The 21,649-nt window shown below is 40.2% G+C and overlaps 1 protein-coding gene across 6 annotated transcripts in view; it reads left to right on the top strand.

Annotated features, from left to right (window-relative positions):
- The window catches only part of TIAM2 (TIAM Rac1 associated GEF 2), a 242,791-nt gene that overhangs the window by 67,452 nt on the left and 153,690 nt on the right, over positions 1-21,649 (top strand). For 3 of the 6 annotated variants that reach the window (XM_017538771.2, XM_037742012.1, XM_037742001.1), the window contains one exon: positions 1,049-1,140. The gene's annotated coding sequence lies outside the window, so the exon portion shown is untranslated. Of the gene's footprint in view, positions 1-1,048; positions 1,141-7,009; positions 7,089-17,000; positions 17,178-21,649 lie in introns of those variants that run through there. The other 3 variants (XM_037742002.1, XM_037742015.1, XM_017538769.2) reach the window with 3 other exon arrangements.

The raw sequence follows: 21,649 nt of genomic DNA, 5'->3' as shown, positions 1-21,649 counted from the left end.
TTTTAGTAGAGACAGGATTTCACCATATTGACCAGGGTGGTCTTGAATTCCTGACCTCAAGTGATCCATCCACCTCGCCTCTCAAAGTGTTGGGATTACAGACGTGAGCCAATGTGACTGGCCTCACCTGTTTAATACATTAGGAAATTCTAATCCTTTGGCACTACTCACTTGGGTTCTGCTCCAGAATCCATCATAATGGCTCAAGACATGCTGGTTCTTAGTTGGTCCCTCTGCCTGGGGGATCATTTCCCTAAGTTCAAATACCCTTCAGATTTCAGGCTAGTTGTCATTTCAGAGAGCCTATTCCTAATCTTTCAATTTAATTTAGCCACTTGTCACTCTCTATCTCATTGCCCAATTGACTCTGCATTGCCTGTATCACTCTAGGATATTTTTCTTATTTATTTATTGAACTGCTTCTATTTGAATGAAGCTTAGTGAGAGCAGAGATTTTCTTTCATTCACTGCTTTATTTCTAGCACCTGGAGTAGTGGCTTGGTCACAGTAGGCTTGCTCTTTCTATCAGTCGGTCAATCCATCTGTCCATCCATCTGTCAGTCCATCTGTCCATCCATCTGTCAGTCCATCTGTCCATCCAACCATCCATCCACCCATCCATCCAACCATCCATCCACCCATCCATCCAACCATCCATCCATCCATCCATCCATCCATCCATCCATCCATCTCTCCATCATTTGTCCATCTGTCCATCCATCCATCTATCCATCTCTGTCTGTCTAGTTATCTGTATCTATATCTCTCTCCTCTCCCTCATCCATTCTGTCTTCAAATGGTTCAGTCATATGAAATAATCATGAAATGAAGCAGTAAATCTATAGTAAATCTGCTTCTCCAGTTAGCATGTGGGAAGACCTTATTTTCTTTATAGTTAATCACTTAATTCTTGATTTCTCTTTCAGATTCTCTCTTCTTGTATCAAGTCAAAGATACAAAAGAATGCTGAGAAATGACTTTAATTTTAAAATTCTAATTTTGAAAAATTATTTCTCATAGCCTCTGTGTTTTTGTTTTATTTTGCCAGGGTTTTGTGTATGAATGACAAGGATACCTTCAGCCAGCTCATTCTGGATGAATGAACGATTACACTAAGTCTCCTCCACACTTCCTCTGTGGGTAAGTTTGAGGCACTTACTTATCTCAAAGGCTTTAAAAGTATATGTCAGTCTGTATTTCTTTGCTTAATCACCACGTTCTCATGTAGCTCTGTTAATTGCACTTTGTATGAGAATTTGAGAGGGGAAAGCCAGCTCCCCCAATGCTGATAACAGGTTCCTGCAAGCAGCGGGGCTCCAGATCTCAGTAGATTATTACAAAAGCACTTTAACTGGATATGCTGGATGATCCGGTCAGTGTGGAAAACGGGTATGCCAAGCCTCTGCGGGACCTGAGGTGGAGAAGATGCAGCCTGGGAAGCTTTAGTTTCTTTTCTTTTTTTACTTTTTGAGACAGAGTCTCGTTCTGTTGCCCAGGCTAGAGTGCTGTGGTGCTGTCTCGGCTCACTGCAACCTCCGCCTCCTGGGTTCAAGTGGTTCTCCTCCCTCAGCCTCCTGAATAGCTGGGATTACAGGTGCCTGCTACCATGCCCGGCTAATTTTTATATTTTTAGTAGAGACACGGTTTCACCATGTTGGCCAGGCTGGTTTTGAACTCCTGACCTTGTGATTTGCCTGCCTTGGCATCCCACAGTGCTGAAATTATAGGCATGAACCACTGCATTTCTGTCCTTTTATGTGACAAATACTGATAGAGCACACACTTCCACTCCAAACAAAAAGGACTTCCTGCTTGAGAACACATAGAGCATATAATTTCTTTTTTCTTTTTTATATGTTTTATTGCACCTTAGGTTCTGGGGCACATGAACAGAACATGCAGGATTGTTGCATAGGTACATACACAGCAATGTGGTTTGCTGCCTCCATTCCCCTGTAGAGCATGTAAATTCTAACTGGAGTTGCAAGATCAGGTAAGCTCAGGGGATGTGGATTTTAGGAAGCCACTGGGGAAAGATCAGATTCCAACAGTGACTTGAAAGCTGTTTCATTCCAACTGAGGTGTTTTACTAATTGGATGTGTTGGTGTCGCAGGTGAAGTACTAAAGCGGGAAAGCTGAACAGTTCCCCAGCGGTGTTGGAAATGGTGACAGGTAGTTCCCTGGACTGTTTGCTGTGTCTGGAGTTCACGTGTGCTTAGCTGAAGCACACTCAGGTAAACATAATCTTCCCAGACATAATCTGCTGTTTTACTTAGATTGCCCCAGCTTTCCTTGGCTGACTGCTTCATGCTTTTTGATCTCAGCTCAAGGTATTCCCTCTGAAGGACCCCTGACCACCCAATCTAAAGGACATCCAGCCACTGCTACCATACCACACTATCTTAGTTCCCTGCAGAGTGCTTGCCCATCACTGATCATTTTCTCCTTTGTATATTTACATATCGACTTGTTGTCTTTCTTTGCCTTCCTTGGAGCAGAAGCTCCATAAAGGCTGGAACCTTCTCTGCCCGGTTCCTCACCTGTGTCCAGAGCCCACAGCAGGGTCTGTCTCACAGCAGGTATGTTTTGTCTGAATGTATGGGTTGAACAGTTAAATGAGGCTAATTGTATAAATTACTCAGTGTCACATGGTGAGATATTTATTCACAGTGGAGGATATTTAAAAGATTTAATTTGTCTTTTTTTTTTTTTTTTTTTGAGATGGAGTCTTGCTCTGTCACCAGGCTGGAATGCAGTGGCATGATCTCAGCTTGCTGCAATCTCTGCCTCCTGAGTTCAAGCGAGTCCCCTGCCTCAGCCTCCTGAGTAGCTGGGACCACAGGGACGCACCATCATGCCTGGCTAATTTGTTTTATTTTAGTACAGACAGGGTTTCACCATGTTGGCCAGGATGGTCTCGATCTCCTGACCTTGTGTTCTGCCTGCCTTGGGCTCTCAAGGTGCTGGTATTACAGGTGTGAGCCACCGAGCCCAGCCCCTGTTTAAACATTTTTTGAAATGTGAATTCCTCCCCTACATTATGATGAAGTTTAACATTATATTACATGTAAACAGGAGGTTGTCTAATATCTCTGGGTTTATTTATAAATATAATACGTATTAAAGGTAGAAATTTTGAACCTAATGGTTAGTAAGCTTTGTTTGTGTTGACCTTTTTTTTTTTTTAAATCATTTACATTGGAATGTCCAAAAGTAGTATCTAAGTAGACTTGGAGAGGTGTTTAGGCTTTAACGACGTTCAAAACTACTACTGAAATACACTGTTTGGAAGCCTAAGGTCTAGACTTATTTGGAGTCAGACTGCCTGAGTTCTTTGAATCTGGTCTCCGGCATTTTCTGGCAAGTGATCTGGGGTAGGTTATTATTGTTATTTTTTTGAGACAGGGTCTCACTCTGTTGCCCAGGCTGGAGTGAAATGACATGACCTTGGCTCACTGCAACCTTGACTGCCCAGGATCAAGCAATCCTCCCACCTCAGCCTCCTGAGTAGCTGGGACCGCAGGCACACGCCACTGTGTCTGGCTAATTTTTTTTTATTATTTGTAGAGGCAAGGTGTTGCTATGTTGCCCAGGCTGGTCTTGAACTCCTGGGCTCAAGTGATCTGCCCACCTCAGCCTCCAAAGTGCTAGGATTACAGCCTGAGCCACTGTGCCAGCTGGGTAGGTTATTTAACCTCTTGATGCTTCACTTTCTTATATAAAATGGGGGTAATAAAATTTTCCTTGTAGAATACTTATGATTATGTGAATATATGGGTTATATAAATTTCTGCTGTTTTATTTAGCGTATACTCAGATTTTTATATATTCAATATACCAATTAGGTTTAAAAATAACATATTTGGGTACCAGTCATTAGATGGTGACACAAGTTTGAAATTTGTTTTTGTATTATGTTTGTTTTGTTTACATGGAGAATTTGTTTTGAATTGAAAACAACAGTCCATTCATGAAATCAACAGAAAGAAATAGACTTGTTTATATTGTTATACTTTTAATAAGTTATAATGACAATAAAACTGTTTGCAAACATGCCATTTTCTGTGTGTATAACAATATAGTTGTCATTTTGGTATCAAACAGACCTGGTTTGAGTATTTCAGCTGTGCTTGTTTTGTGGCCTTCAGTAAATTGCTAAGCTTTGCTTGGCCTCAGTTTCCTCATCTGTAAAATAATGGTAATAATACAGTTCAAAGAGGAGTGCTGTGAGAATTCAATAAGAAAACATATGTCACCCTCCTGGCATGGTGCCTCTCTGAAGTGTAGGTGCTTAATAGATCTTAGTGACTTTCTTTCCCTTTCTCCAGACCGTAGATGTAAGATGCACATCGATGGCCAGAGGGAGGTGACCACCGCTGGGAAGGTGTGGAAATGGCATCGTTTACGTAATGATGAAGGGGGCAGGTTTAGCTTAGCAAGTGGTAAGCTTAGCAGGGAACCCAATTCCGACCTTGAAGTGTCTGAGCAGATGCCGTGTGTAAGGGAAGCAGGGATGGCGTGTCTCATCTGTTTCTGCAGGAAACACTAGGACCCGCAGGTATCAGTAGTGAAAGGCCACTTTGAGTTTCACATGAGGAAGACTTTCCTATGGCGCAGTGGAAAGATGAGATGGTGCTTCTTTGCAATAATGAGCATCCTAGGGCTGGATGTGGTTTCTGAAGGCTGATTGGCTGCAGATCAAGAGGTCTATAGAGAGGATTCCTCTATGCACCAGGAAGGCAAACGACCTGGCCTCTGCAATCCTTTCCAATGCTCTATGTCAATGGCCCCCTTTCCAAATTCATGCCTGATTATCTGCTTGCCTTGGCCAAGTTGGTTGTGTGTCCCCAGACACCTAGGATTTAGCTTTCTGAAGTCAGGGAGTTGGGACTGTTTATTGTTTTGATTAAAACTGTTTTTTTAGGATTGAAAATTTTTCTGTTTGCATTTTGTCATTTGCAGCAGAGGCTACAAACTGGTGGGTTTTGGGCTGGTTCTGAGCTGTGGATAACTTTTGTTTGGTCTAGAAAATGTATCCCCGATCACAGTGTTAACTAAATTTAAATTGATTGCCTGCATTTAAAAACTAAGAATTTTACCAAAAAAGCCACACTTTTAGTGGGGTTTCTTCAAAATGTGGGTTTATCTGGCAACATTGGGCTCTGCCTTCTCAGCTGGCAGCGGATAGCTGAAGCTGTGTAGATGATAGCCTTTGGTTGGATCATTTGTCGGCTGGTTTGCCACAGTCCCCACCACTCCACACAGTCTTCCCAACACCAAATGTTAGTTGTCATTTTTCATTTACTTGCTTTCTTTTAGTAGAAGTAGGAGAAAACTGAAAAAATTATTTTATTAATGTCCATAGTAGTGGAAAAACTAAAGATATTTTCATGGTTTCAAACTTCAAAAAAATAGAAGAGGGTATATTGAGCATGTGTGCCGAAGTATACTTGTACAAGCCTAACTTTTAAATGTGGTTTCTGTGTCTTAAGACTTCATGACTCAGTCAGGCCTGCTTTACTCACACATTTATTTTTTTGAGACAGGGTCTTACTCTGTTACCCAGGCTGGGGTGCAGTGGTGCCATCTCAGCTCACTGCAGCATCAACTTCCTGGGCTCAAGTGATCTGCACGCCTCAGCCTCCTGAGTAGCTGGGACTACAGGCATGCCATACCATTAGCGTATATATATATACACACACACATACATATGTTTTGAACATTGTTAAAGCATATATATACACATATACATATTATATATATGTATACGTATATATAACACATATATATGTATACATATATAACATATATATGTTTTGAACATTGTTAAAGCATATATATACACATATACATATTATATATATGTATACGTATATATAACACATATATATGTATACATATATAACATATATATGTTTTGAACATTGTTAAAGCATAATATGCATATATATGTTATATATGTATATGTGTACATATACATATATGCTTGTTATATATACATATATACATGTTATATATACCATGTATATATTTATATATGTACATATATATAATATACATATACATAACATATACCATGTATATATACACCATGTATATATTTAACATATACACATGTATATATGTATACATGTGTGTATATACACACATATATAAAACATGTATATATATGTTAAAGCATATATATACATATATATGCACACACACATACAAATTATATTGTGTGTGTGCACATATTTTTTATTATATATACCATGTTTATATTTAACATATGTGTTATATATACACATATACATGTTTTATTTATGTGTTTATACACATGTATATATGTATACATGTGTATATATGTTAAAGCATATATGTATACACATATATATATGCACACACACATATTAATTATAGTGTGTGTGTGTGTGTGTGTGTATGTGTGTGTTTTGTAGAGATGAGGTTTCACAATGTTGCCCAGGCTGGTCTTAAATTCCTGAGCTCAAGTGATCCGCCTGCCTCAGCCTCCCAAAGTGCTGGGATTATAGGTGTGAGCCACCGTGCCTGACTTCTCTCATAGGTTTAAATAGCTCTGAAGGTATTTGAGTGTGACCCCTAATCTGGACGTTAAATTTTCCCTCTGTCTTTAGACATGACTCATTTCCTTCCTCTTCTTCAGTTCTCTGTGGGCATGGAGAGGTTGCCTGGCAGTAGGTCACCTTTGCCTTCCTTAATGTCCACTGTGGCCCCCTGGCTTGGTGAAATGGGAACAATGTGTAATTTGCACACACCTTTGGTCTATGGAACTAAGTTCCATCCTGCCTTTTCCAGTGGATCCCCAGCCTGCCCTAGATTTCATGGCCCCACACAGATAGAGCCTGCAACCTCGTTGACTCTGAGTGGATATAACCGAGAGAGTGGGCTTAATGCCTACTAAGGCACAGATTGAAGTCTCAGGACTCTGTTCTTTGTGCATCTCGATGTTTAGGTACGAACAGAATTTGGCTTTGTTTTGCTTTGCAGAGTGCTTCTGGCTTCATTGTGAAGATAGACCAGAAGGGAGGAAAGAGCTTGGCGGGAGAGAGAGCAGGGAAGATCCATGGTAATTGACTTCAGATTTTTTAGGGTGGTTGGGTGGAAGAGAGGCGTGGGATGTGTGTTGATAATGACAGAAAGACGAATGAGTGGAATTTTTCGAATGACTGATTTAAAGTTGCTGGAAGGAGCTCTTATCTATCAACTGGGTATTTACTGATGGAATGTGCCCCCTAACAGATCTGTGAACTTCCCATCACTCAATGTATTTAGGTAAATGAAAGTGGCCCCATCTGTCAGGATGTCGTAGGAGGTGCTCAAATTAGAAGGAAGGTTGGACTAGATAGATGACCTCTCTTGTCTCTTTGGAACTCAGATTCAATTATTCTCTGAATTAAACTTATTAGGAACCTTCTAGCTTGAACAATTTTACATCAGTCCATAAAGAGAAAATATTATGAGTTGACTGAGAGGCTGAATATAACATTATAACTTTAACTACAGTTAGGTCTGGGCAGATTACTTTCACTTTCCTCAATGTTCCAATATAATTTTGTTCCTTCAAAAATGTTGTAAACAGATGTACCCAGTGGCTAGTATTTATAAGCTGGGATTTTACAAGCATATTTCCCTAAAGGATGTTTTTCCTACCAAAAACTTTATTTTACCTTAGCTGAAACTGATTTTATAGGTTTCTTTTTGGGTAGCATAATTTTTAATACAGATGTTATCATTTACATAAAAGTATTGCCTGTTACTCGTTGTGAAGCATTCTATTTAATTTCAAAAGTTAGGATTTTGTACATTATCATTCATTGTCATTTGTTAAGGTGTATATAATTTGGATATAATGACCTACAGAAAAAAAGTCACTTTAAAGAAAAACTTTCCAAAAATGATTTTTATATTAATGTATAGTAGATATACATAGTTTAGGGGTATGCATGGTAATTCAACACATTCGTATAATTTGTAAAGATCAAATTAGTGTAATTGGGATACCTATCACCTTGAATATTAGTATTTCATGTTAGAAACATTAGAACTATTCTTTTGTAGCTAGTTTGGAATTTATAATAGATTATTGTAAACCAGAGTCACCCTACTGATCTACCTAACACAAGGTTTTATTTCTTCTATGAAACAGTATATTTGAGCCCATTAATTAATCTGTCTTCATCCTTTCCTTCCTACCCTTGGCAGCCTCTGGCAACCACCAATCTACTCTCTACTTTCATTAGATTCACTTTTCTTTTGTTTATCTCCCATATTTAAATGAGAACACGTGATATTTGTCTTTCTGTGCTTGGCTTATTTCACTTAACATAATGACCTCCAGTTTCAGCCACGTTGCTGCAAATGACAGGATTTCATTATTTTTATGACGGAATAACAATCCATTATGTATATATACCACATCTTCTTTATCCATTTATCTCTTGATGGGTACTTAGGTTGATATATTTTGGCTGTTGTGAATAGTGCTGTAATAATCATGCGAGTGCAAATACCTCTTTGATATTATTGGTTTTCTTTCTTTTGGATCTGTACCCACTAGTGGGATTGCTGGATCATATGGCAGTTCTATTTTTAGTTTTTTGGGGAACCTCAAAACTGTTCTCCACAGTGGTTGCAGTAATTCACATTCCTACCAAGAGTGTACAAGGGTTTCCCTTTCTCCACATCCTCTCCAGCATCTGTCATTGCCTATCATTTTTATAAATACCATTTTAACTGGGGTGAGATCATATCTCATTGTAGTTTTGATTTGTATTTCTCTGATGATTAGTGATGTTAAACATTTTTTCATATACCTGTTGGCCATTTGTCTGTCTTCCTTTGAGAAATATCAGTTCAGATTTTTGCCCATTTTTAATTGAATTATTTGTTTTTTGCTATTGAGTTGTTTCAGCTCTTTATATATCATGGTTATTAATCCCTTGTCGGATGGGTAGTTTGCTGATATTTTCTCCCATTTTGTGGGTTGTCTCTTTAGTTTGTTGATTGTTCCCTTTTTTGGTGCAGAACTTTTTGTTTTTATTTTTTTGAAACAGAGTCTTCTTCTGTTACCCTGGCTGGAGTGCATTGGCTGGAGTGCATTGGTGCGATCACAGCTCACTGCAGCCTTAAACTCCTGGGCTCAAGCCATCCTCCCACCTCAGTCCCCTGAGTAGCTGGGAACACAGGCACGCACCGTCATAGCTGGCTACTTTTTAAATTTTTTGTAGAGATGAAGTCCAACTCTGTTGTTCAGGCTGGTCTCACACACCTTGCCTCAAGCAATCCTCCTTCCTTGACCTCCCAAAGTGCTGGGAGTACAGGCATGAGCCACCGTGCCTAGCTTGTAGAAGATTTTTAGCTTGATGTAATTCCATATGTCAATTTCTGCTTTGATGCCTGTGCTTTTGAGGTCTTACACAGAAAATCATCACCCAGACTAATGCCCTGGAGCATTTCCCAAATGTTTTCTTCTGGCTGTTTCATATTTTCAGGTCTTAGATTTAAGTCTTTAATTCGTTTTGACCTGACTTGTGTGTATAGTGAGAGATGGGAGTCTAATTTTATTCTTCTGCCTGTTGTTAACAGTTTTCCCAGTACCATTTATTGAAGAGACTGTTCTTTCCCTGTTATATGTTCTTGGTGCCTTTGTCAAAGATGAGTTGGCTGTAAATGTGTGGATTTATATCTGGATTCTCTGTTCTGTTCTGGTGTATGTTTTTTTTTTTTTTTTTTTTTTTTTTTTCTTCAGCCAGTACCATGCTCATTTGGTTATTATAGCTTTGCAGTAAAGTTTGATGCCCCTAACTTTGTTCTTTTTGATCTATACCTTTGGCTATTCAGGGTCTTTTGTGATTTAACATAAAGTTTAGAATTTTTTTTTCTATTTTTGTGAAGAATGTCATTGGTATTTTGATAGGGATTGCATTGAATCTGTAAATTGCTTTGGGTAGCAGTGCCATTTTAACAATATTAATTCTTCCAATCCATGAGCATGGAATATCTTCCATTGTGTAATGTGTCCTCTTTGGTTTATTTCATCCGTGTGTTGCAGTTTTTATTGCACGGATCTTTTACTTCTTTGGTTAAATTGCTTCCTAGGTATTTTACATTCATTGTAGCTGTTGTAAGTGGGATTGCCTACTTGATTTCATTTTCATATTGTTCACTGTTGGTGTATATAAATGCTACTGTTTTTGTACATTGATTTTGTATCCTGCAATTTTGCTGAATTCATTTATCAGTTCTAACAGTTTTTGGTGGAGTCTGGGTTTTTCTAAATATAAAACCATGTCATGTGTGAACAAAGGCTTATTTGAACAAAAGGGTAATTTGACTTCTTCCTTTCCAATCTGGATGCCTTTTATTTCTTTCTCTTGCCTAATTGCCCTAGCCAGGATTTCCAGTACTATGTTGAATACAAGTGACAAAGGAACAACTTTTATGAATAATTAGTTTTTAGGGTTTTTTTTTTGGTTGTTTTTTTGTTTTTGAGACAGTCTCACTCTATTGCTCAGGCTGGAGTGCAGTGGTGTGATTTCGGCTCACTGCAACCTCTGCCTCCCGGGTTCAGGTGACTCTTCTGCCTGAGCCTCCCAAGTAGCTAGGACTACAGGTGCATGCTACCATGCCCAGCTAATTTTTTTATTTTTAGTAGAGATGGGGTTTCACCATATTGGCCGGGCTGGTCTCAAACTCCTGACCTTGTGATCTGCCTGCCTGGACCTCCCAAAGTGCTGGGATTACAGGCGTAAGCCACCATGCCCAGCCTGAAGAATTAGTTTTAAATCCTCATTTTTGTGTCACTTAATATTTGTACATTCTTGTAAAAGTAATAGGTCATTTGGTGATATTATTGGGGGTTGCGTGTTATGTAAGCAACACTTGGAGTTTATAAATATACCATAAAATCTCTCATTTCTATGATAATTGACTGCATTAAAATTTGTTTGTGCATTCAATGCCTTTGAAACTCTTAGAAAAAGTTTGTAGTAGGGAATTTAGCTTTGCAATGGCTTTCAAGCAATACATACCATGCTAGTATTGCATTTTGAATTTTCTCAAAATTGACTATTGATTTAGAAGACATCTCCAGCTTGCTTTTAAAAATGTTAAAAATTTATTTTCTTCTTCATTTTGTTTCATTCAATATATGATCATTGAATAATTAATGATGGTGTGGTATAAGGCCCACAAAAAAAATGATGCACAGTAACTGTAGGAGAAGAAAATTACCAGAACTTTAGGCTCCGTAACATTTCTTCATAACAGTGCTGTGAGGCAATAGCATTAAAGTTATTATTATTAATGCTATGTTTACCCATGTTTTTCATTCATTTGTTATATGTAGGATTTGTCTGAATCCATTAATATGCAGTATAATCATGTATCACTTGGCAGTGGGGAGATGTTCTGAGAGAAGTGTCAGGCGATTTCCTCGTTGTGTGGACATCGCAGAGTGTACTTACATGAACCTAGATGGTACAGCCTACTACGCACATCAGCTGTATGGCATAGCCTGTTGCTCCTAGGCTGCAAATCTGTGTGGCATGTTACTGTACTGTAGGCAGTTGTAACACAAGGGGAAGTTTTCGTGTATCTAAATGTATCAGGGACATGGCTGAAACTGGAAACCATCCATCAAGCAAAATTTTCAAGGAGTTTCTGTTTAAAAATCCCCTGCCATTCTCCATTAGCGTTTCGTAGTCCAAGCCCACATCTTGAACAGGCAACGCTGCAGCCTACATTATTTGAAGTATTGTGCCTTCATCAGAAACTGTGTAGGGAAGCCCTCTTTAGCACATAAATATTGCTGAGTTTTTTTGCCTATTAATGTAATTACATCCAAGGTGCATCTTTACATTTATGAGGGAATATTTAATCTTTTGTAATCCCATTTGGGTAAAAGTAATTTATATTTTTAATCTTTGTTATTCTTTTATTTTTACTTTTTTTTTCCTTGACTATAGATTTAGCAGTAAGGAGTGGTGCTTATTCTTTCAGAAGCATTCTGTGTTTGACCTGAAAAGTGAAGAATATGGAAGCAGTTGTTATTATTGTCTTTTTTTGAATTCTAAGCAGAGAGGTTATTTCTGATAGCTCACATTATTTTAGAGCTTTTATTTATTTATTTATTTGAGACAGGATCTCACTCTGTTGCCCAGGCTGGAGTGAGTGCAGTGGCATGATATCGGCTCATTGCAACCTCTGCCTCCTGGGTTCAAGTGATTCTTCCACCTCAGCCTCCCAAATAGCTGGGACTACAGGTGCATGCCACCACGCCTGGCTAATTTTTTGGCAGAAATGGGGTTTCACTGTGTTGGCCAGGCTGGTCTTGAACTCCCGACCTCAAGTGGCCTACCTTCCTTGGCCTTCCAAAGTGCTGGGATTACAGGCGTGACCCAGTGCACTTTGCCTAGAACTTATATTTTTAATGTCAATTTTTCTTATAATTATTTATAGGTTAGAACATGTTATTGACATTTTTATTTGTGATAGGCATTATGATTGTCAACCCCACTTTATGATGAAGGAAAATGGGATTCAGGAAGCCTCTAAGTTATGAAGAGATGAATTGCTAGCCTAGATCTACTGGTTTTGAAGCCTGAGACGTTTCCACTATTTCCCTATTTTTTATTAATAATAATTTGTCATGTGATAGTGGCTCTCAAAGTTTTCATTCTGGAGGTGTTTCTGTGCCCCATATTTTCATTTTCTATTCTCCAGCTCTTCTCTGGATAGGAATAGAAACCCTCAAGAACATACCTTTGCACTCACATGTGTACATATAGTCTACGATAGGCACATCTTTGATTACGATCAGGTTTGCAACAATTTTTTCACAATATTTGACTAGGTATGTAGTAAAACACCCTGTTTCTAATGGATTGATTTATTGCAGGGTGTGTGTGTGTGTGTGTGTATACATATATTTTCCTTCCAATATTTTATTAAGAAAATTTGCAAAAATGTAGAAACATCAAAAGAATTGTACACTGAACACCCCTAAACCCACCACTTGATTCTATAATTGTTAACACTCTGCTATTTTTGCTTTTACATGGGTCATTTTGCATTGTATGCTTCAGAATAGAATACTTCCTAAGTAGTAATTTACATCTTTCTCAGAGATCTTTGCCAAGGAATTTAATTTTAGATGCCTGTTAACACATATGTCCTGTTATATTATTATCTCAGACTGAAGCATTAGAAAGATCAAGTCTAGTTTTTTGGACCTATCTGGTTTTTGTAATTTTAGGATGGTGAGCTAAATTGACAATATTTGAATGTATTTGGGCAGTCTAAAGAACTTGAAAAACCTTACATAGTTCAAAACCCCAAGTGGCTTTATAAATTTATAGAACTAAAGTCATTTGGGTGACCTCAGTAATAAAAAATGGAATCAGACAATGCAAACCCATTGGAAATGCCTGAGGAATGTGTTGGAGATAATTCATTTGTACAGGCGGTTCTGACAGAGAGAGATCTACATATAAAATGCATCAAAAGGCCAGAATTGTTTTAAGAAGGCCTAGAAGCAGGAATTAGTGGCTGGGCTCGGTGGTTCACACTTGTAATCCCAGCACTTGGGGAGGCTGATTCTGGTCAATCACCTGAGATTAGGGGTTCAAGACCAACCTAGCCAACATGGTGAAACCCTGTCTCTACTAAAAACACAAAAATCATCTGGGTATAGTGGCACATGCCTGTAATCCCATCTACTTGGGAGGCTGAGGCAGGAGAATCACTTGAACCCAGGAGGCAGAGGTTGCGGTGAGCCAAGATCACGCCACTGCACTCCAGCCTGGGCAACAGAGCGAGACTCCGTATTAAAAAAAAAAAAGGCGCAGGGAATTAGAATAGGGGCATGCAAATATCTCCATGCAATTATTGTTCTTCTGACATTTTTTTTTTTTGCCCTGTGATCCATAACTCTACATTTCCTTCTTCTGCATAATTTTTCTTCCCTTTGTATAGTGGAGTCCCTTTTCTGACTTAAATCACTGTGGAAGGCTTTCTTTTACACTGACTGTTATTTTGTTTTATTTTACCTATTTTAGTAACAGAAATGATGCTACTGGGTCTGAAGGAATCAGAGCTCATGATTTAATAGCATCCATTCTTCTTCTGTATTTACCTAACACACACACGCACGCACCAAAATAATGTTTTGGGAATTCCCATGTTTTATGTTATGTGACTTGGCCTCCGTGGCAACCTTCTGGCTTCAGTCCCGGGGCTTGTGGTTACTTGGGTGGCACATCCCTGTTCTGCTGCCTGCTGCTGGCCAGCTCTGTGACATTTTGCAAGTCACTTAAGGTCTCTCTTTCTTTATCTGTAATTCGAGAGGGTTGGAATAGGGAATTTTGCAGGTTTATCCCACCAGCACTAAAACTTCCCTCTTTCTGTGTTCACATTAACATTTTTTTTCCTCCTTCCTGCACTTCTCCCCACCCTACCTTGACTTAAATTTTTTGTGGTCAGGCTAATTTTTGTAACTATTACACTGATGGTCTTCAAGAATGGCTCTTACTATTTGCCAATTAAGATTAGAAAGCATACCTTCAAGTGTGTAGTAACTTCATATGGTAAAAGATTGTGTGTGTATACCCATATGGGTAGATGTGTGTATGTGTATGTAAATATACAGTTTTCATCCAGATAAGGAATTAAAGGCTTATCTGTCTACAGTAGAGTCTGATCTATAATATTGGGTAGAAATCTTTCTGTTGGATATGTAGATCCCTTTTCTTTTGAGACAAGGTCTCGCTCTGTCGCCCAGGCTGGAGTGCAGTGGTGCAGTCACGCTCACTGCAGCCTCGACTTCCCCAGGCTCAATAGATCCTCCCACCCCAGCTCTCAAGTAACTGGGCTACTGGTATGTGCTACCATGCCTGTTTTTTGAGACAGTGTTTTGCTCTGTCGTCCAGGCTGGAGTGCAGTGGCACAGTTTTGGCTCACTGCAGCCCCTCCCCGCCAAGTTCAGCAGTTCTTCCGCCGCAGCCTCCCGAGTAGCTGAGACTATACATGCATTCCACCATGCCTGGCTAATTTTTGTGTTTTTAGTAGAGACAAGGTTTCACCATGTTGGCCAGGCTGATTCCAAACTCCTGGCCTCAAGTGATCTGCCCACCTTAGCCTCTCAAAGGCTGGGATTACAGGAGTGAGCCATTGCACCTGGCCCTGGCTATTTTTTTAATTTTGTTTATTTATTTTTTGAGACAGAGTCACTCTGCTGCTCAGGCTGGAGTACAGTGGCTTGATCTCTGCTCACTGCAACCTCCACCTCCTGGGTTCAAGCGATTCTCCTACCTCAACCTCCTGAGTAGCTGGGATTACAGGCACACGTCACCACGCCTGGCTAATTTTTGTATTTTTAGTAGAGATGGGGTTTCACCATGTTGTTCAGGCTGGTCTCGAACTTTTGACCTCGTAATCTGCCCGCCGCAGCCTCCCAAAGTGCTGGCATTACAGGCATGAGCCACTGTGCCCCGCCTGTTTTTATTTTTTGTAGACAGGGTCTCCCTTTGTTGTCCAGGGTGGTCTTGAGCTCCTAGGCTGTGTGATCTGCCCACATCAGTCTCTCTTGTAGCTTGGACCACAGGCTTACAGTCCCAGGCTTGGCTAATTTTTAAATTATTTTTTCTGGTAGAGACAGGCTCCCTATGTTGCCCAGACTGGTCTCGAGCTCCTGGGCTCCAGTGATCCTCCCAAAGTGTTGGAATTACAGGCATGAGCCACTGTGCCCAGCCTCTGTTGTTATTTTTGAAATGATGAAGATATTACCTTAAAAATCTTGTCATATGTTTGTGCAGGATAACTTGTGTATTCACATATTTGGAATATGTATATTTTGAAAACCTTTGATTAAGTTTTCTTCTGTAAAATACAGAAGGTTTGTGATCCTGTTTTCCTATTCATCATCCCCACTCCACCATAACATGAAAGATCTGAAAATGCTCCTTTATCTTTTGAGTATTTTTATTTTATTTTTTAAATTGATTTATTTCTTTATATTTTTTTGAGAGGGAGTCTCTCTCTGTCTCCCAGAGCACAGTGGTGCGATCTCGGCTCACTGCAACTCTGCCTCCTGGGTTCAAGCAATTCTTCTGTCTCAGCCTCCCTAGTAGCTGGGATTACAGGTGCGCACCATCACACCTGGCTAACTTTTGTATTTTTAGTAGAGATGGAGTTTCACCATATTGGTCAGGCTGGTCCCGAACTCCTGACCTCAGGTGATTCACCCTCCTCCACCTCCCAAAGTGCTGAGATTACAGGTGTGAGCCACCGTGCCCAGCCTTTTTTGGGTATTTTTAAAATGTAAGGTCTTTCGTCGAAGGATATAGCAAGACCCCAAAACACTCTGAACCTCTTCTGTATATAACTTTTATTTAAGATAACTTAATGGTTCATTTTTAATAAAAAAGCACCACGTTGGAGTAACAAGGACATCCAGTGTCCGAGACTGTAGTTCAGCTAACTTAAAAATGAAAGGACTGCAGCAAGGAACACAAGTAAGTTTATACCCGATATTTTGCAAATCATGATATTATTTTTAAGGGCCGCTCTTGAGGCGGGGTTTTTATGATCATAGCATTCCGGCTGTGGTTTTGGAGGCAGCATGTTTACTACTGCTCTAAATACAAGGATGGTAGGTGTGTATTCTTGCTGCTAACGGGCTGAAAAAAGAAGCTGAGGCTCCCTTCAAGTGAGTAAACCTTTATTCGTTGGGCTTGGGAGCCGTGTTCCTGTGGACCTTCGGTGGTCGTTATGGAATGCAGGCCCAACAACAACCCAGTCATGGGCGAGCCTGGCCTCTCCGAGGCATGATGGCACGCTGTCCCGGCTAATGGCCTCAGGCAGCCCCTGGAAAACCACTTTCTGGTTAAGTCTGTATCATACTGTTCCACCAATGGAAAAAATTGAACATGATGAGGGTGTGTAGCTAGCAGACAAAAATACATCCAGCATTGCACAGGATCTGTTTTTAGCTCTCAACGGCTGAGCATTTGAAGTGTTAGACACTGTTTCCTGGCTTACCATGAGCAGAAGGAAGAGTGAGTTTGTGGATGTGTATATAGACGCTCGCTTTGTTAAACTTTTCTTATTAACGAAAAGACCCTGAGGAAAACTGGCTACATCAAAAGCTTTGGCAAAGGTAAGGTTATAAATGTTTACTTCCCCTCTTCTGGAGTTGAGATGTAATTTTATACGTGAGATATAAATGTTTCTCAAAATGCTCCCTCCCGCAGTATCTAGGCGCTGACTTATCTTTGACATGATTTTGTACTTAGCCTGCACACGTTGCTTTGCCTAAGGGAATTGTTACTTTTAAATTTGAGTGTCTATATGCTTTCAAACACTTACAGGTGATTTATTGCAGTCGCCTGCCCTGTTTTACTAATTAACGCTCCAGAAGTTTTGTATGTATTGTGTGGATTTATTTTCTCCTGATGGTGTCGAGAAAGTACCACTTCTCAGTCTGAGCACGTTAAAGCACTGATGACCATTACCTTACCAGTTAATTTTTTTTTCAGGGTAGAAGGGGAAATTAAAATGTGGCAGAGATTGTGTTTTGCAGTTTTTTGGTTGTTATGTAATCTCATCAGGACTTCATTTTTAGCTGAGTGGGCTATTTGGCTTAAGAGTTGCTTTTCAAACTTGTAATTTGATGTTCACTGTTTAGTATTGTTTGTTTGTCTTAAACTTTATGAGAAAGAAATGAAATCTTTTTTAATCTTGAGAGGGGGAGGTCCTTGTTTAAGTGGAATGATTGATTCATGTCGTAGTCCATTAGAGGCTGCTCATTCATTATTGTGTTTGAAACGGCCGAAGCACGAGTCCTGCTGAACGTCTAGTGTGTGCTCATCAGCAGGGGCCAAGGAGTCCTGGCTTTGGTGTAGTTCTTTCTTGGCTTTACATTAATTTGGCCAAGCATGTAATTCGCAGAAAATTGGTAGGTGGAGAGACAGAAATAGGAAGCTTCATTGAAGTCACTGTAACTTATAAGATTATTTATAGAATTTCTGGAAAGTAAGGGTACCGGCAAACAGCTGCCGGAGTTTTTCCTAACATGTTTAAACATTTTCTTGTGGCCTCTAGTCACACTTAGGGATCCTAAAATTTTATACTTTCAGCATTACCAGGTTATCAATTATTTTCAGGCAGGCTACGTGGGTTTCTTTTCAGCTGTGTTAGGTCGAGGCTGCCTTCTGCATGGGTGTCTTGTGCCTCTCCCATTTGTTCACTTCCTTTAGACACGTCTTTAGGGAGAGAGGAATGTAAGTGTGGTTCAGGTAGGCTACAGTTCGTAGAAAGATTGGTCACATTTTATGGATGACTTTTCCTTTTCATCTGAAAGATGCTGCTCTGACAGAGCCAGCAAGCATCGAGAGCAGGAACAGAGGCGAGCACTGACTCTCCTTCTCTAGTCACATTCATACTTGTCACCTACTTTGATTCTTGCCAGAGCCTGTGGACAGAAAGTGAAGTCTGTTGAAGAACCTGATGACTCAAATCCATACTGACCAGACCCTAAATAGTGTTTTGAATGCAAATAGATAACACCCTTTTTCAATGCTTTAGTGTCGGGGGAGTGACGGCAGAGCCCTCTCATTAGATCAGGTCTGCAGGAAGGATGCCTGGAAGTGCAAGATAAGCATTTGGCTCCTTGAGAAGAGATTAGTTTTCCAGTGGGTAAGTGGTCCTTCACTTACCCACTAAGTAAAACGGATGACTCTGTCTTGGTGGTCCCAGATTGCGTTTGAGCAGAGCCATGCTTTCTTTTGCAAAATTAGTGCAGGCTCTCTGCAGCGTCTTCCCACCAGAAGTGTTGGCTAAAATGACACAGAGCTTGAGCCCCTTAAGATGGGGCACTTTACGCGATGTGTATGTGCCTCTATGTTTGACTCACTTTGTAAGAAATATTCTATGATTAGGTTAGTGAGATCTCTTAAAATTTTAGATTAAAAAAAAATACTTCCTTTTTATGGGACATGAAGAACAAAGTCTATTTGGACTGTTTTTTTTTTTTTTTTTTGAGACGGAGTCCCGCACTGTCACTCAGGCTGGAGTGCAGTGGTGCGATCTCGGCTCACTGCAACCTCCGCCACCCAGGTTCGAGCGATTCTCCTGCCTCTGCCTCCCAAGTAGCTGGGACTATAGGTGTGTGCCGCCATGCCTGGCTAATTTCTTGTATTTTTGGTAGAGATGGGGTTTCACCATGTTAGCCAGGATGTTTTTGATTTCCTGACCTCATGATCTGCCTGCCTCGGTCTCCCTAAGTGCTGGGGTTACAGGCATGAGCCACCATGCCTAGCCTATTTGGATATTTTTTTAAAGGAATAATTTACATCTTAGTGAAATTAAGTGTGCTTTATATGTGAAGGTAATAGCACCTTTACTAGATGGGCTAGAAAAAGATAAAGGTATGTAATAGAAAAAAAATAGCAGCAGTATTTAAGATAGTGAAAAGTCATAATAATGGTAGTAGATAAACCTGAATTTCTGACTGTTGAATTCTAATAACAGGGTGAAATGCCTTTTTATTACTCCACTCTGCTTAAAACAGGCTTACAAATACAGGAGGCTTCAACATCAGAGCCTCAGGAAACATATTGAACAGTCGATTTTCAGGTGTTTATAGTCCATAGTATTGTACACATAGACTATTACAGCTGAAAATGGACCTTAGGTGATGTTTCAGAGGAGAAAACTGGAGAACCACAGAACTGAAGGGACTTGTCCAAAGCCATAGAGATGTTTAGTTATCCAGCTGGAAAGAAATTCCAGGTACCGTGTTAGTCCTTTTCTTACTCTACCTGTTCCTTAATGGAGAAAACTTTGGCACATCCTGATGTATCTTAGATAATTGATAGGATAGTGCCTGTATCTACAGACACATGCATTACCTTTTTTTTTTTTTGAAGACATAGTCTCCCTGTCTTGTCCACGCTGAAGTGTAATGGTATGATCTTGGCTCACTGCAACCTCTACCTCCTGCGTTCAAGTGATTCTCCTGCCTCAGCCTCCTGAGTAGCTGGGATTACAGGCTCCCGCCACTACGCCCAGCTAATTTTTTTTGTATTTTTATAGAGACAGGGTTCCACCATGTTGACTAGGCTGGTCTCAAACTCCTGACTTCAAGTGATCCGCCCGCCTTGGCCTCTCGAAGCGCTGGGATCACAGGCGTGAGCCACTGCGCCCGGCCTACATGCATATACATTTCCTTTCCTCCATCCTTCCTTCTTCCTTTCCCTTTTTTTTCTGGTTCTTTCTTTCATCTATTTACTTACCTGTTTCAAACCTGTTTGGTAACCTGTCTGTTGGTTTGGTTTACCTGTCTGTTTAGAGACAGACTTTAAAGCTCTAGTGGAGAAAGGGCTTTTGCTTTTCTTACAGCCTAATCAAGTTCAAAGGTTTACATTCAATCTGTGACCATCAGCTCTCCGACTGTTGCCAGGGAGAATTTTAGGTGCAATGTGTTACCCTGACCTATGCAGTAAGGCAGCTTTGATTAGACTTCACCTGCCCATCTATTCCTGTTTCAGCCTTCGACTGAGTTTGTATGTTTCATGGTCACATTCCAACAGAAGACTGTTTAGGTTTTGTTACTTCTGTGACTTACAAAAATGAAGCCCTGGAAGGGAACAGAAACAGCAGATGAGGCCTGGCTTTAGTGCCAAGGTGATGTCAGGCACTTTTGGAAAAGTAAACTTTACACATAAAGTGATAGACCAAGTTATCATTTACATTTAAGGAAAGGGATGTGGTGGGCCCCACAGATAGTGTCAGGATGAAGTCAATTCAGGGCGTTCCTAGGACTTTAATAAAGGTTAAAAAATCCTGGGTATTGTTCAAGCACTGGAAAGCAAGAATAATCCTTATCCTGCCTTTGTACTTGACCCTGACCCTTCTCTCTAGTTGCAGAATTTCTGGAGCTGGATTTCTAAAATGGAGATGTGAAGAAGGGCTAAGGAGAGATGGGGTTTGCAAGCTTTTAAGGACAAAAACTAGAATCCATGCGATTAAAGGCAATGAGATGAAACCTAGTAGAGAGAATAAAGATAGACTTGTTTTCAGGCTGCCCCTGGCCACCCCTGGAAGGTAGAAAAAGGCATCTTAAAGACAAGTGAAAGGAAGCTTTATACCCAGACACAGTGGTGAACCGAGGAAACTCATGACATTAGAAGGTGCTAGAAAGTAAAGCGCTTCATGGAAATGCCATAAATTCTTGGAATATGTACACACACACACACACACACACACACACACCCCGCATTGAAAATTGATTGGCTGATCACAAATGTATCCAAACAGCCAGACAAGCTAACTATAAAACAACAACAATAACAAGATGCCTGAAATGACAGGAAACTAACAGTAACTGTCACTTACCTTTTTAAAAAATGTCGGCCGGATGCAGTGGCTCACACCTGTAATCCCAGCACCTGGGAAGGTCGAGGCAGGGGGATCACAAGGTCCAGAATCAAGACCACCCTGGCCAACGTGGTGAAACCCTGTCTCTACTAAAAATATTAAAAAAATTAGCTGGGCATGGTGGCGTGCACCTGTAATCCCAGCTACTCAGGAGGCTGAGGGAGGAGGATAGCTTTAATCTGGGAGGTGGAA

The sequence above is a fragment of the Cebus imitator genome, unplaced genomic scaffold, assembly GCF_001604975.1.
Source record: "Cebus imitator isolate Cc_AM_T3 unplaced genomic scaffold, Cebus_imitator-1.0 Scaffold6, whole genome shotgun sequence".
NCBI lineage: Eukaryota > Metazoa > Chordata > Mammalia > Primates > Cebidae > Cebus > Cebus imitator.
This window is presented reverse-complemented; position numbering and strand designations above follow the sequence as displayed.